At 43.1% G+C, this 16,779-nt stretch overlaps 1 long non-coding RNA gene across 1 annotated transcript; it reads left to right on the plus strand.

Moving 5' to 3' along the window:
* Positions 1 to 5,074: 5,074 nt before the first annotated feature.
* Positions 5,075 to 16,456, plus strand: LOC112648456 (uncharacterized). The gene is made up of 2 exons (XR_003129060.3): positions 5,075 to 5,457; positions 15,946 to 16,456. It is a non-coding gene; the product is annotated as an uncharacterized LOC112648456 (long non-coding RNA).
* The last annotated feature ends 323 nt before the right edge of the window (positions 16,457 to 16,779 follow it).

Below are 16,779 nucleotides of genomic sequence, written 5' to 3' on the forward strand. Positions count from 1 at the left end.
TCACTTACCTAATCGATAAAGATAAAACATTGGCTTATACACTCTGCTTGGTAGAGGCATGGGGAACAGAAAGTCTTATGTGTTGCTTATGGCTTATTGAATCTGTACAACCTTTATGGATGGCAAAAAGTGACAAACGCACATAATCCCTTGACATTCTACTTGTAGGAATTTAACCTAATCACTTTCAGACAAAATAAAGTATGTACAAAGTTATTCATTACAACATTGTGAGAGTAAAATATTGGAAACCACCAAAACGTGCATTAAAAAAAGGATTGTTCAAGTAAATTATGGCGCACTGAGCCAATGAAATACTATGCAGCTCTAGAACTGAGGAAACTCTTCATGTACTATGGGGAAATGAGCTATAGATCCACTTGAAAGTGAAAAAACTAGGGTGCAGCATAGTATGTGCCAAACTGTGTGCTCTCATTTCTGTAAGACAGGAAAGAAAAGAACACCCATTACAGTGAGAGCTAATATGTATTGTTTAGCCTCACCTCCATCCTCCGTGGGTAGGTACTATGATTATATCATGCTCTGCAGATGGGGGTAACTGGGGCACAGAGAGGCAGCCCAAGGTCATAGGCGAGTTGGTATTGAGCAGTGCCGGGTCTCAGACTCAGGGAGTCTGGCTCCAGAATTTGCATTCTTCCCCCATGCCGTGTTCCTCTGTATGGATACATGTGCATCTTATATATTCACAAACTATCTCTGGTGGCTAAGGGAAGGCATGGGAGGGTGTATTTCACTATATTCCCTGTTGTACATTTGGCTAGCGGACCATGTGAAGCATTATCTGCTAATACATTTAAAATAAATAAATTTCTGATTGGGAGCAGAGTTCAGGGGAGGGGAGATACTGCACACAACCCAGGTTCTCCGAGGCAGAGGTAAAGTTCCATCCTGGGTACTGAGAACCAAGTATCCCTGCCTGCCATACTAGGGAAACCACAGGGCCTCAGTATACCTCTACTCCGCTCATGGGGCCCTCAGAACGGTGGTGGGTGGAGGTGAGGGCTGAACCAGCCAGCCCTGTCTCATGCTGAGCTCAGGTCCAAGACCCCAGAGGAGGTCATCAGGTGGCCATCGGCTGGGCTCTTTGGTTGGGTCTCTGCAGCGATCTGAGGCAAGACATGTCTTCCCACATGCCCCCTCTGACAATTGTCTTTCTTGCCCCCTCCCCACCCCAGGGCTATCAGCAGTGTCTGGCCTGCTTGTTGGACAACCTCAGGGCAGTGGGATGGGGCAAGGTCTGTTTCTGGTGATGTGTTTTTTTTTGTTTTGTTTTGTTTTTTAAAGATTTTATTTATTTATTCATTCATGAGAGACATTCATGAGAGAGAGAGAGAGGCAGAGACATAGGCAGAAAGAGAAGCAGGCTCCATGCAGGGAGCCCCATGTGGGACTCGATCCTGGGACTCCAGGATCATGCCCTGGGTGGAAGGCAGATGCTAAACCTCTGAGCCACCCAAGCATCCCATGGTGATGTGTTTCTATGCAGGAAAGTGTTCCTGGGAATAGAGCTGGTGCTGTGCAGAGGGGAACATTCAAGCTTCCAAGTGGTTGGACTTTACCCATCTCTGGGCAGGTGACGTGTGTGGCTGTGCTGGGCATCACCAACAATGGAAGAGGGGGTGCTGCTCATGCTTCCAGCAGCCGCTCACCCGGAAAAGATTTCCTTTCTCTGCCTGTCCCTTACTGTTTGCCTGGGGACAGCCTGGTGCCAGGAAAGCAGAGAGTGTCAGGTGTCAAGAGGCTGCCCCTTCCTGAACCCGGCCTCCTCCTCAGGCTGTGGGGAAGGAGCCAGAACACCTGCAATAAACGTGCAGCAATGGAGCAGCCACACAACTGCAATGACGGAAAGCTCCCCACAACCACAATTGCAACAACCACAGTGTGCCATCACACAAGTAATAACGGCAATAAGTCTGATAACTGCAGCAACCGCACCGACTGCACAGCCACACGGCGCCCACACAGCCCCGGTGACCTGCAGCTACACTGCGCCGGTGGCCGTCTATCAAATATGTATCACCTGCTGACTTAAGACCAGAGAGGGAGGTCTGCAGAGCCTCCTGCCATAGATCAGTGGAGGCCTGGGAGGCTGCAGAGCTTCTCCGGCCTTTGGGCAAGAATGGGTTGGTGGGAAGTTGGCTCAGGTGAGTTGGGTTATGGCCTTGTCTCCTTCTCTGAGGAGAGGTATGGTCCCTTGAAGACTTCCACGTCAATTAGGCTCTGAGCCCTAGAAGAGAGAGCGTCTTCTCACTTCCCTTTCTGAGGAGGTTGAGGGGCGGTCATCTGTCTTGTTTTCCTTCCCTGGGGACACCCTGCAATAATGAGCGCTGAGCATAAATGGAACTCTCTGGTTGGAGGGGATGGGACCAAGCCACAGGTTTTCCTCTCATAGCAGTGTCCTATTTGCTCTGGCGTATCACATGAAGGATGAAGGAGTGGGCCTCTGGCCTTCTGAAAACCACTCTCCAAAAGAGGGACAGGGGGCAGCAAGTTGTTGAGCAGAACCCCCTGCATACTATCAGCGTGATCCTGTAGGGAGTCTCTTCTATTCAGCCCAGCAGGGGTGCTGACTGTCCTGTGCGTTGAAAGGTGTGGTCCTAGACCCCGAGGGACACGGTGGGATAGGCTGGGAGATAAGCTTATGTGCAGAGAAACTCTTCAGACTCTCAAGGCAGTCAGGGCTCCCAGGGAGGGAGTGCTGCAGAAAGCCACTGGAGTGCCTAGGGAGGAGCACCCAGACGCTTGGTGCTTTCCAGAAGGTTCCTGGAGAAGGTAGAGCTTGATACAGCTCCAAAGGAAGGATTCCACTCACCAGTAGAGAGAAAAAGAGGGTGTTCCAGGAAGGGGAACAACAGGAGTGAAAGCCCAGAGGCCTTCCAAAATTCTGGTGGAGTCGTTGAGTAATTAGGGGGTTAGGAGGGCAGGAAGTAGGACATAGGTTGGCAGAAGGAGTCAGAAGCTGGAGGGGGAGCATCTTGGATGCAGTCCTGTAGGCAGCAGAGACCACTGAAGGTTTTCCTGAGAGATGGGCAGCAGCGTATGTAGGGGAGGGTCCCAGGATGATGTTTTGGCAGCCGTGTGGGAGACTGAGCAGTAGGATGCTGAGGGTGTTGTAGGGGGTGGGGGAAACAGGTTAGGCCAGGTGAGAGGCTGGGGCTTGGACTCAGTATCCCCAGTGGGAGTGGAAGGTCAGGAGGGGGGTGGGCAGGAAGACAGGGGAGAAGAAGAGACAGGATCTGACCACAGCTTGGGTTGGGGGATGGTGAAGCAGGGATGGAGGCTCCAAGGGATGGTGTTTGGGCTACTGGGTAGAGGCGTTCTTAGCTTCTGGGGAGAGATGCTGAGCTTGTGTAGCACTGGAAGTGGGGCTGTGACCGTGGGAGGAGACAGGAGATGGCTGGCTATGTGGCATGAAGCCCAGGAGAATGGGGTGGCATGGGGTGCACCTAGGTGGTGATAGCTGAGAGAACAGAAGGGACTGGGGGTGAAAAGGTGCCAGAGAGAGAAAAGCAAAGGGGCAGAAAGAGCAGTGGGACACGGTTACGGACACAGGAGAGAATGTGAGAGCAAGGCCAAGGGGGAGGTAAGAGAGGACCATGGCCAGAAGCATTAGCCCGGAGAGTGGGGCTCCAGCTCTGTGGGTGCCACAGAGGTCCCCTTTCTCCTCAGTGCCTTCCCTTCTGCCTTCTTTCTGATTCGTGGCAATCATCAGCTCCCTGAGTGTCACAGTTGTTTACCTGTCTGTGCACCGCACTTCCCTGGGAGCCCCTGGAAGGCTGGGCCTCTCTGTCCAGGGAAGGAAAGAACTTACCTGGTATGTGGGACAGGCCCCAAGATCTCAGTGGTATGTGGGGTCCTGGGGATGTCTGAGTGCCAGACTCTTGTCAGGAAGCAGGCAATCCCTCTTGGCCAGAAGGCTCTTTCTCTCTTAAGCTGCTCAAACAGCAGCTTCCTTTTCATGGTACCTGCTAGGTACTGGGCGTGGTGGGGCGAGTCCAGTGACAAACTGGGAACAGCCACCTTAATGGTTCTTGATGGACTCAAGGGGGAAGAGACAAAGCAGGCAAGGCAGGTTGTTCATGGGGTAACAGAGCCCTGAGGACCTAGATGGCCACACAGGGGAAGCAGGAGCGGCTGGGGGCAGGCAGGGGGGCAGGAAATGGAATTTTCAGAAGAAAAGAGGAGGAAGTGGGTTTGGGTCAGTTTTAAGTTTGAAGTCAGTGGTGAGAGGGAGGGAGGGAGAGACTAGCAGGCTCCCGGTGTGGGGTGGAAAGCCCATGCCCAGGAACCATAGGTGATGGGTAGGAAAAGGTTGAGGGCAGGCCAAAGGAAGACCCAAAGCTTCTGCTGAGGAGGTGGGCCTTGTGTAATCAGCTACTGGGGAGTCATGAGCACGGGAGGATACTTAAGTCAACATGTGGTGACTTAGGATGAATTCCTTCCATGAGATGGGCAGGTGGTCCACAGAAGGCCTGCTGAAAACTCAGGTGTTCACCTGGGTAGTGGCCAAGGAGATGGGCACCCAGGCCCCTGAGCTGGCAGGGGATGGCAAGGATGAGGGTGTCTGTGGGCAGCAGGGAGCAGGAGAACCAGATGCCTAGGGGTCCTGGGTGGGGGTGAGGGAGGAGGTGGGAATTGGGAAGATGTGAATGGGAAGAGCCAGCTCAGGATGTAGAGAACCCTGGGGCTGAGGTGGGGGTGGGGACAGTGAGAGCAGGGGAGGAGGGGGAAGTGCTTTCTAGACTGGAGGGGATGAGGTTTCACAGAACTTAGGTTGTCTAGGTCATTTCCTGATGAAGCCATGCACAGGAGGAACTGGACTGTCTCCTCATAGCACCCCTATTCTAGGCTGCTGGCCCTTGCTTCTGTCCATGTCGAGGGAAGAGAAAGCTCCCCTCCCCCACTCTGGGAGAGTCGTGGGTTTTGCTGACAAGTACTCGACTCTTCCTTGTTTCTGATTTCAGAGAAGAGTACAGTTTTCCTTCAAGGAAAGGGGAACTAGTTCCTGAAGCTGTCAGAATGGTGGCCTCTGAGGTTGGCCAAAGTGCTTGTCCTGGCATTCGGAGGCGGGGACAGGGCCCTGTGGCCACATTCAGCAAGAATGTTTTCCTTTGTCATATCCAGTTTGAGGTCATTGGTTCTCAGCTGTGGTTGGACAACAGGAGCTATAAAAAAAAAAAAAATCTTATTGCCCAGGTAGCCCCTGAGATCAATGGAATTCAAATCTTGGGGAAAGACATCGGTATGTTTGAGAGCTCCTCAGCAGATTTCTGAGTGCAGCCATACTTGGGGACCTTAGTCCAAGGATGCGGTTCCTGTAAACACCTCTTTGTTTATAGCTAGAAAACCTGGTCCGGGCTCAGAGCTGAGCAGCTGTTCCTGATATTATATTGTTCAAAATGGGCCAACACAGCTGGGCTTCAGGGAAAGGTGAAGGTAAGAGTTCTTATCTAGAGTTCTTAGTGAATTCTAACTTAATACTGGAAAATTTCAGGTATTATCTCTGTGGATATCACTTCTTTCTCATTCCTTCTATTCTTTTCTTCGGGAATTGCTATTAGATGTCTGTTGATGCTTGTCATTCTGCACTCTATGTCTCTTAACTGCTCTATGTGTATATATATTTAATATATTTTGCTCCTTTATACTTTTAAAAATACATATTCTCTCTTTGTGCTGCATTATGGGTGATTTCTTCAGTACTGCCTTCTGATTAATGAATCTCTCTTCCGTTATGACTTCATAGTGTTCATCCAATACTATGAGTTTATTTATTTCAATGTCTATATTTTTCATTTCAATTGGTTCTTTTTTGTGACTTATTTCTTAAAATTTTGACTATTTGTGTTTCATAATTTATGTTTTTATATATAGTTGTTAATTAGTCCTTTATATCTTTAAGGATTTTCAACATTTCTTCATAGCACTTGTTACTACTTGACATATAATTTTAGTAATTGTCACTTCCATTAGAATGTAAGTTCCATGAAGGCAGTCACTTTGTTTTCTTTTTTTGTTTTGTTTTTTTTTCAACTTTTTATTTAAATTCTAGTTAGTTATAATATAGTGTAATATTAATTTCAGTAGTAGGATTTAGTGATTCATCACTTGTATATAACACCCAGTAGTTATCACAACCAGAGCCCTCCTTAATATTCGTCACCCATTTAACTCATCCTTCAGTCGCCTTCTTTCCAGCAACCCTTAGTTTTTTCTCTATAGTTAAAGTCTGTTTTACAGTTTACCTTGCTCTACCCACCCCCATCTATGTTCATGTTTCATTTCTTAAATTCCACATATGAATGAAATCATATGATATTTGTCTTTCTCTGACTTATTTCTCTTAGCATAATACTCTGCAGCTCTATCCACATCAAATGGCAAGATTTCATTATTTTTAATGGCTGAGTAATATTTCACCATATATATATGCCACACACATATTTTTAAAAAGATTTATTTATTTATTTATTTATTTATTTATTTATTTATTTATTTTACTTATTTGAGAGAGGGAGCATGGGGAGAGGTCAGAGGTAGAGAATCTCAAGCAGACTCCCTGCTGAGCATGGGGCTTGATCCCAAAACCCTGAGATCATGACTTGAGCTGAAATCAAGAGTCCAACATCCAACCAACTAAGCCACCCCTATACCAACATTCTTCTTTATCCATGCATCAGTTGATGGACATTTGGGCTCTTTCCATAATTTGTCCATTGTTGATAATGCTGCTATAAAGATTGGGGTGCATGTGCCCCTTCAAATCTGTATATTTATATCCTTTGGGTAAACACATAGTGCAATTGCTGAATCATAGGGTAGTTCTATTTTTAACTTTTTGAGGAACCTCTGTACTGTTTACCAGAGTGGCTACTTCAGTGCGCATTCCCACCAACAGTGTGAGAGGGTTCCCCTTTCTCAGCATCCTTGTCAATGTCTGTTGTTTCTTGTGTTGTTAATTTTAACGATTCTGACAGGTGTGAGGTGACATCTCATCGTAGTTTTGATTTGTATTTCTCTGATGATGAGTGATGTTGAGCATCTTTTCATGTGTCTGTTGGCCATCTGTATGTCTTCTCTGGAAAAGTGTCTATTCATGTCTTCTGCCCATTTCTTAACTGGATTATTTATTTTTTGGGTGTTGAATTTGAAAAATTCTTTATTGATTTTGGATATCAACCCCTTATCAAATATGTCACTTGCAGAAATCTTCTCCCACTCCAAAAATTGCCTTTTATTTTTAAAGAGATTTTATTTATTTATTTATTTCGGGGGAGGCAGAGGGGGGAGGGGGAAAGAATCTTAAACAGACTGCATTGAGCATGATGCCTGACATGGAGCCTGATCCCATGACCCTGAGATCATGACCTGAGCTAAAACTAAGAGTCTGATGCTTAATCAACTCAGCCATCCAGGCTCCCCTCAAAGATTGCCTTTTAGTTTTGTTGATTTTTCCCCTTGCTGTGTAGAAGGTTTTTATCTTGATGAAGTCCCAATAGTTCATTTTTGCTTTTGTTACTCTTGCCTCTTGAGACGTGTCTAGTAAGAAGTTGCTATGGCCAATGTGAAGGAGGTTGCTGCCCGTGTTTTCTTCTAGGATTTTGGTGATTTCCTGTCTCACATTTAGGTCTTTCATGCATTTTTAATTTATTTTTGTGAATAATGTAACAAAGTAGCCCAGTATCACTCTTCTGCATGTTGCTATCTAGTCTTCCCAACACCATTTGTCGAGACTTTTTTTTTCATTGGATATTTTTTCCTGCTTTGTTGAAGACTAATTGACCATATGGTTATAGATCCATTTCTGGGTTTTATATTCTATTCCATTGATCTGTATGTCTGTTTTTGTGCCAGTACCATACTGTCTTGATGACTACAGTTTTATAATATAGCTTGAAGTCTGGAATTGTGAGGCCTTCTGCTTTGCTTTTCTTTTTTCAAGATTGCTTTGGCTATGCGGGATCTTTTATGGTTCCATATGAATTTTGGGTTTGTTTTAGCTCTGTGAAAAATGCTGGTGGTATTTTTATAGGGATTGCATTAAATGTGTAGATTGCTTTGGGTAGTATAGCCATTTTAACAATATTTGTTCTTCCAACCTATGAGCATGGAATGTTTTTCCATTTCTTTGTACTATCTTCAATATTTTCACAAGTGTTCTATAATGTTTAGAGTACAGATCTTTTACTTCTTTGGTTAGTTTATTCCTAGGTATCTTACAGTTTTTGGTGCAATTGTAAATTGTAAATGGGATCTATTCCTTGATTACTCTTTCTGCTGCTTCATTATTGGCATATAGAAATGCAATGGATTTCTGTATATTGATTTTGTATCCTGCAACTTTGCTGAATTTGTGTATTCTAACAATTTTTTGGTGGAGTCTTTCAGGTTTTCTACATACAGTATGATGTCATCTGTGAATAGTGAAAATTTGACTTCTTTCTTTTTTTTTTTTTTAAAGATTTTATTTATTTATTCATGATAGTCACAGAGAGAGAGAAAGAGGCAGAGACACAGGCAGAGGGAGAAGCAGGCTCCATGCAGGGAGCCCGATGTGGGATTCGATCCCGGGTCTCCAGGATCGCGCCCTGGGCCAAAGGCAGGCGCCAAACCGCTGCGCCACCCAGGGATCCCTGACTTCTTTCTTGACAGTTTGGATGCCTTTTATTTCTTTTTGTTGTCTTATTGCTGCGACTAGGACTTCCAGTACTATGTTAAATAGCAATGGTGAGAGTGGACATCCCTGACTTGTTTCTGACTACAGAGGGAAAGCTCTCAGTTTTTCCCCATTGAAGATGTTATTAGCTGTGAGTCTTTCATATACGGCTTTTATGATGTTGAGGTATGTTCCCTCTAGCCCTATTTTGTTGAGGGTTTTTATTAAGAATGGGTGCTGTGGGCAGCCCAGGTGGCTCAGCGGTTTAGCACCGCCTTCAGCCCAGGGCCTGATCCTGGAGACCTGGGATCGAGTCCCATGTCAGGCTCCCTGCATGGAACCTGCTTCTCCCTCTGCCTGTGTCTCTGCCTCTCTCCCTGTGTGTCTCTCATGAATAAATTAATACAATCTTAAAAAAAAGAAAGAATGGGTGCTGTACTTTGTCAAATGCTTTTTCTGTATCTATTGAGAAAATCATATGGTTCTTATCCTTTCTTCTATTAATTTTGTGTATTATGTTGATTGATTTGTGAATATTGAATCACCCTTGGAGCACAGGAATAAATCCCACTTGATCATGGTGTATGATTCTTTTAATGTACTGTTGGATTCGATTTGCTAGTAGTTTATTGAGGATTTTTGTATCCATGTTAATCAGGGATATTGGCCTGTAATTCTCTTTTTTAGTGGGGTCTTTGTCTGGTTTTGGGACCAAGGTAATGCTAGCCTCATAGAATGAATTTGGAAGTTATATTTCCATTTCTATGCTTTGGAACAGTTTGAGAAGACTAGGTATTAACTCTTCCTTAATTGTTTGGTAGAATTCCCTGGGAAGCCATCTGGCCCTGGACTTTTGTTTGTTGGGAGATTTTTGATTGCTGATTCAATTTCTTTGCTGGTTATTGGTCTCTTCACACTTTCTATTTCTTCCTGTGTCAGTTTTGGTAGTTTATATATTTCTAGGAATTTATCAATTTCTCCCAGATTATCCAATTTGTTGGCATATAATTTTTTATAACATTCTCTTATAAATATTTGTATTTCTGTGGTGTTCGTTGTGATATCTCCTCTCTCATTCACGATTTTATTTATTTGGGTCCTTTTTCCTTTTTGATAAGTCTGGCTAGGGGTTTATCAATTTTATTAATTCTTTCAAAGAACTAGCTCCTAGTTTCTTTGATCTGTTCTAGTTTTTGTTGTTGTTTGTTTCTGTATCATTGGTTTCTGCTCTGATCTTTATTATTTCCCTTTCTTCTGATAGCTTTAGGCTTTATTTGCTGGTCTTTTTCTAGCTCCTTTAGGTATAAGGTAGGTTGCATATTTGAGATTTTCCTTGCTTCCTGAGGTAGGTCTGTGTTGGTATATACTTCCCTCTTATGACTGCTTTTGCTTCATCCCAAAGGTTTTGGATCATTCCATTTTCATTTAATTTGTTTCTATGATTTTAAAAATTTCTTCTTTAATTTCCTGGTTAACCCATTCATTCTTTAGTAGGATGTTCTTTAACTTCCATGTATCTGTGGTCTTTCCAAATTTTTGTTGTGGTTGACTTCAAGTTTCGTAGTGTTGTGTTCAGAAAATATGAATGGTATGATCTCAGTGTTTTTGTACTTGTTGAGGCCTGATTTGTGATCTGGTATTTGATCTCTTTTGGAGAATGTTCCATGTGCACTCAAAAAGACTGTATTCTGCTGCTTTAGGATGAAATGCTTGAATATATCTGTGAAGTCCCTCTGGTCCAATGTATCATTCAAATCCTTGTTTCCTTGTTGATTTTCTGCTTAGATTATCTGTCCATTGCTGTGAGTGGGGTTAAAGTCTCCTACTATTATTGTATTATTGTCAATGAATTTCTTTATATTTGTTATTAATTGTTTTATATATTTGGGTGTTCCCTAGTTGGGGGCATAAATATTTGTCATTGTTAGATTTTTTTGTTGGATAGACCCCTTTGTTATGATATTCTTGTTACAGTCTTTGGTTTAAAATCTAGTTTGTCTGATACAGTATGGCTACCCTGGTTTTCTTTTGATGGCCATTAGCATGATAAGTGGCCCTCTAGTCCCTTATTTTCAATCTGCAGGTGACTTTAGGTCTAAAATGAATCTCTTTGGATGCCTGGGTGGCTCATCAGTTAAGCATCTGCCTTTGGTTCAGGGTGTGATCCTGGAGTCCTGGGATCGAGTCTCACATCAGGCTCCCTGCATGGAGCCTGCTTCTCCCTCTGCCTGTTTCTCTTCCTCTCTTTGTGTCTCTCATGAATAAATAAATAAAAGCTTTTTAAAAAATAAATAAAATTAGTCTCTTGTAGACATTATATTGATGGATATTGTTTTTTGTTTTGTTTTGTTTTTGTTTTTATAAATCCATTCCCATGTCTTTTTATTGGAGCATTTAGTTCATTTACATTCAGGGCAATTATTGATAGATATGAATTTAGTGCCATTGTGTCACCTGTTAAGTTGTTTTTCTGGAGATTTTTTTCTGTTCCTTTCTAGTCTTTGTTGCTTTTGGTCTTTCCTTCCCACTCAAAGAGTCCCCTTTAATAATTCTTGCAGGACTGGTTTAGTGTTCATGAACTCCTTTATTTTTATTTGTCTGGGAAACTCCTTATCTTTCCTTCTATTCTGAATGACAGACTTGCTGGATAAAATATTCTTGATTGCATATTTTTCCATTCAACATGTTGAAGATATCATGCCACTTTCTTCTGGCCTTCAAAGTTTTTGTGGAGAGGTCTGCTGCTAACCTTATTTGTCTTCCTTTGTAGGTTAGGGGTTTTATTTATTTATTTGTTTGTTTATTTATTTATTTATTTATTTTTGGGGCATGAGTTGGGGGGGGAGAGGAGGGAGAAAGAATCTTAGGCAGATTCCATACCCAGCTTGGATCCTGACGTGGGGCTCAGTCTCTCGTGACCCTAAGAACATGACCTGAGCTGAAATCAAGAGTCAGATGCTTACTTGAATGAGCCACCCAGGTGCTCCATGGGATTTCTTTTCCCTTGCTGTTGTTAGGATTTTTTTTCTTTATCTCTGTTGCAAATTTTACTACTCTATGTCTTGGTGTTGGTCTCCTTTTGTTGATTTTGATGAGAGTTCTGTGTATCTCCTAGATTTGGATGTCTGTTTCCTTCTGCAGTTTAGGGAAGTTTTCAGCTATAATTTCCTCAAATAAACCCTCTGTCCTCCCGCATCTTCTTGTTTTCTTTATTATTATATCCTCAGCACTCAAAATAGTATCTGGGACATTGTAGTTGCTTAAAATATTTGCTGAATAAATAATGAAATATTATTTTAAAAATCAATATTGGATTGCCCTACTATTTTCATTTCATCTAAATTGAATTCACTTCCTGCCTTTGCAATTTTTTAATTGCAATTTTTGGCTGCCTTTCTTAGTCTTTCTCTTGAGGGAGTTATTATTAGTAATTTTGATCTCTCTCATGCTCATCCCCCCAAACTAGTGGTTTTACAGTTGCTTCCTCTTGGCTTCCATAGCTCCCAGTTTAGAACCAGATTTTCTGTTGTCAGCTCAGGTATCTCTGCTGTCACAATTTGGGAATGCTGCTGATCTTTATCACCGGGCCAGGGAACCAGTTCCTCTTCATGTGGGGCTAAGACGTTTCATGTAAGCCTCAGCTCTGCAGGTAGTAATGTATTTATGCCCCTGGTTCTTGGGTTTAGGAGCCCCACATTGTCCCTGGATTGGGGACACCTCCTCATGTAGTATTCCCTATCTCACCACAGCAAAAAAGCTTATCACCACCTCTGTCTGCTTCTAGCCCTGGAGATTTGCAATCCTACAGCATCATCCAGCTTACAGTCTTCTGTTTCTGTTGTTCTGCTCCTCAGAGATGTTCATCTTTTTAAGCCAGGCTTTGGCTTTACATTTTTAAATTTTTGTATTTTATCTGTTATTGTTAAGTGTTTGGAGCTCAGGGGGCCTCAAAGCATGAATTTATAGTATGATTGTATCTGCAAGTCTTATAATTACTGTTCTCTTTGACTTTCCATTAAACCTATAATAGTACCAGGCCTGCAGGGTTTACTCTTGAAAGTAATGATGCTGAGGTTGGAAGGTGCATTAAAGCTCATCTTGCTCCACCTCATTTCACAGGGGAAGCAACTGAGGCCTAGTGACTTGCTTTTGGCCACTCACTTTATGCGTAGTGGAGCAGGGAAGGTAAACCTGATTCTACACCCTGGGTTTTTGAACATCTGCCTTTGAATATGACTTCTCTCTCACAGAATGGCTTTCCTGCTTTGCTGTTTTGTCTGAGCTTTGCTTATAGTTTCAAGGCCCTACAGCCCTCCATGGTCTCTCCCTTTTCCCAAGGCATGATACTTAAGAGGGAGGGAAAGAGGATCAGCTCTAATAATTACGGAGTTACCTGCCTTGTAATAGTTCTGCCTGTGGGGTCTGCTCAGTTAATGGTTGGATGAAAGCTCACATTTTTATATACGCCACTGCCCTCTAGTGGCCATAATGGACATCGACCGTACAGTCTGGAACAGCAAGTAAAATCGCCCTAGGACCAGTCTGTCTTGAACATATTATTGTTCTCATAGTTAGAACTTCCCTGATCTGCGTGGAAACGTAAATCTAAGTCCTATTTATTTGATATTTCAATGCCAAATATATAAAAAATATACATATAATCAGAACCTGTAATCGACCTCCCCGGCATATAACATTCTTCAGTTAATGCTGACCATCTAGGCAGCACTGTCCAAGAGAAATAGAATGTAAGCCACATGGTAATTTAAAATTTTCTAGTAGCCTTGGGCACCTGACTGGCTCAGTCAGTTAAGCGTCTGACTCTTGATTTCGGCTCAGGTCACGATCTTGGGGTCCGTAGATAGAGCCCTGCCTCGCTCACTGGGGAGTCTGCTTCTCTCTCCCCCTCTGCCCCTCCCCCTGCTTGAGCACACTCTCTAAAATAAATCAATAAATCTTTAACATTTTCTAGTAGACTTCTTTTTTAAATTTAATTTTTATTTATTTGAGAGAGAGAGTGAATGAGCAAGAGAGAGAACATAAGCAGGGAGGAGCAGAGGGAGAGGGAGAAGCAGGCTTCCCATTGAGAAGAGAGCTGGGCTTGGGGCTCTGTCTGGGGACTCTAGGATCATGACCTGAGCTGAAGGCAGATGCTTAACTAACTGAGCCACCCAGGCATCCTTAGTAATCTATGTTTTAATAAAGTAAAAACCATGTTAAATTCATTTTAATGATACATTAATATAGTCAAAATATTATAATTTCAATAAGTAATTAATATAAACATTGCTAAGAGATATTATACATTTTTTGTACTATGTTTTTCAAATCTGGTATGAATTTTGCAATCATAGCACATCTCGGTTCAGACCAGCCACACTGCAAGTGCTCCACAGCCACATGTGACTAGTGGCCACTGAATTGGACAGCAAAGGTCTAGGAAGTGGTTTCCAAACTCTGTCCCTGTTATTGCAGGGTTGGTAGGTTCCCAAGAAACATTTTAAGCAATCTGAGCAAAATGAGAAAAATATGAGCCGTGCTTTTTAATATATAAAGTGAATGTAAGGTTTTTATCTTGCTTGAAGGAACGTTTGGAGGTCATCCCTCTGACTTTTTCAGTGTTAGTATGTTTATTCTTCTATGGAATAATGATCATATCAGATGACTGATTATTGTTCTCATTTCACAAATAAAACATTTGCAATCCTCTCTGGGGCCCTACACTTTTTGTGCCCATTTTACTGATGATGTGTGATGCATTAAATCCTGGGAGCCAGAGTTAGGGGTGGCTTTTTCCTCTGGCTTGCACGATCGGTGGTCACAAATGGACACATGCCTGTGTGGGGAGGCGACTGGGCACTGCTCGGCATGTCATCTCTACACCTTTCTCTCTGCCTCAGAAAAACAGAAGGAAATGCAAGGGAGTGAGATGATATGAACACAGAGGTGACCTTGAATTTACTCTGAAAAACCACAACCAACAGAGTAAGTCATTAGCAAGAGCCAATTCTTAGCAATAATTAGTAACAAATGACTACTCAACTGATCCTGCAGACTTTGTTGCCACATACCTGGAAGAAAGCATTGCAATTCCACGTGACTGGTTTTTAATGCAGACCCATGGAAGCTGATAAAGTATTAAAGAGAAGGGACTGTTTTATGGACAAGGTCTTTAATGTCCTAACAAGCTCTGTAGCAGTCTGTGTCTGAAGCCGTGCTGGGTAGGTTTGTCTCACTGTGGATGGCCAGGGAATGGAAGCAACCAGGGCTTTCCGCTCTGTACACACAGGAGTGTCTACTTGTAGTAGCTCCGGACTGAGGTCCGGTCTCTTTATCCCCTCTTCTCTGATTGATGTCTCCTTTTGGCTTAACCTGTCTGCCCTGCATGTCCTGACAGGTCACACAGCCCTATCCCAGGCTTTGAGGCTGATCTTCAAGGTGTCCTTAAAATATGCCTCTGGCCACCCTGCTTATACATGCAAGCCTTTAGCTCACTAACTCAGCTGTCACTAGGGTGCTCATTAGCGGTTCTGTTTCTTTTTCACATATAACCTTTATGCTCCGGTTGCGAAATGGGGAGAAAGATGCCAGCAAATTGAAATTTTGTAAATCAAACACTTTTGATTGCTCTGGGAGCTCACTATTTAAGAAATCCTATGGCAAATTCTTTTGAAAATTGAGCCATCAGCCTTTTATCTGTTTTAAAAATTCAAATTTTAGTATATTATCTTGCCTCAGGGAAGTGATTGCACTTGCATTATTAAAAAGATGCACAGAAAAGATGGGGCCTTTGGTGTTCCCCTCTTCTATTTAAATAGTGGTAATCACAATTACCCGGCTCGCAAGCAAGCAATTACACTAAGTATTAATGAAAGGACCCTAGTCAAAAACTGTGCCCAAGGGAAGCTTCCACCTACAAGTCAGGGTTAATGGCCCAGCTATTGTTTTAATGGATTTTCAATGAGGTGTGAAGATGACAGGCCAATAAGGGTGAAGTTTTATGATGCAGCTAAACAAGCACAATTAGCCATTTGCCATTAGTATCTTGACCTTTCTGCTTATATTTCTTTTCAACCCTGAGTGTTTATTAATTTCTGTTTAACGCAATTCATAGAGCTTTTGTTAACTCAGAGTAAAGGTGTCCCATCTCAGCTGCTTGTGTGGGAAGGGCATTAATAAAGCTGTGTATTAATAAGGTTTCAGTGGTGAGTCTGATGTTCATGGACTGTAATGAGCCACCTGTTTCTGGTCTCCTCATCTCTTCCCAGGCTCTTTGGCCCTTCACATGCCCAGCGTGCACCCCTCCCCACGGCCAGTCTTGTCCTCTGGAGTCAGACCCCTGACCTGGGAGGTGTGGAGCTAGTGGTTCCAAGCTCAGCCTCAATGAGATCACCTGGGTTTGCTTCCCTGCCTCTACTACCCGTGAATCTTGGCAAGTCACTCCACCTTTACGTAAGACCAGTGCCTAGCGCCTGTGAGGGATCCAGTGTGCTCCGTCTTCTCTCATTTTGAATCCACGTCTCTGATTCTGGACTAGAATTCTGAGCTGGAGTCCGGCCTAGGCCTCCCTTGACTTCACCCTAGCACTTTGGGGTACTCAAATCTTGCTCCTGACCTCTATTTCTCTGGCTGAATCCCTCTCAGGAAGGGTGCATAAACTCTTTTTTTTTTTCTTGTTTTGAAAATTTGTCTCTTAACCTAGGGGCTGGCAAACTATGGCCCGTGAGTCATGTCTGGCCTACTGCCTGCTTTTGTAAATAAAATTTTATTGGAACACAACCATGCTCATTTATTTACATATTGCCTATGACTGCTTTCCTGCAGCTGAGTAGTTGTGACAGAGGATTATAGCCCTCTAGTCTCAAACATCCACTATCGGGCCCTTTACTGGAAAAGCTTACCATTTCTTGTCTGGGTGGGTTGAATTAAGTCCTCCAAAAAAGATACGTTGAAATCCCCAGTACCTCAGAATGAGGTCATACTTAAGAATTAGGGTCTTCACAGAGGTAACCAAGTTAAAATGAGGTCATTAGGGTAAGCCCTGTCTCAATATGACTGTTGACCTTATAAAAAAGGGAATTTTGGACACAGAGTATATTAAT

The sequence above is a fragment of the Canis lupus genome, chromosome 7 (assembly GCF_003254725.2).
Source record: "Canis lupus dingo isolate Sandy chromosome 7, ASM325472v2, whole genome shotgun sequence".
NCBI lineage: Eukaryota > Metazoa > Chordata > Mammalia > Carnivora > Canidae > Canis > Canis lupus.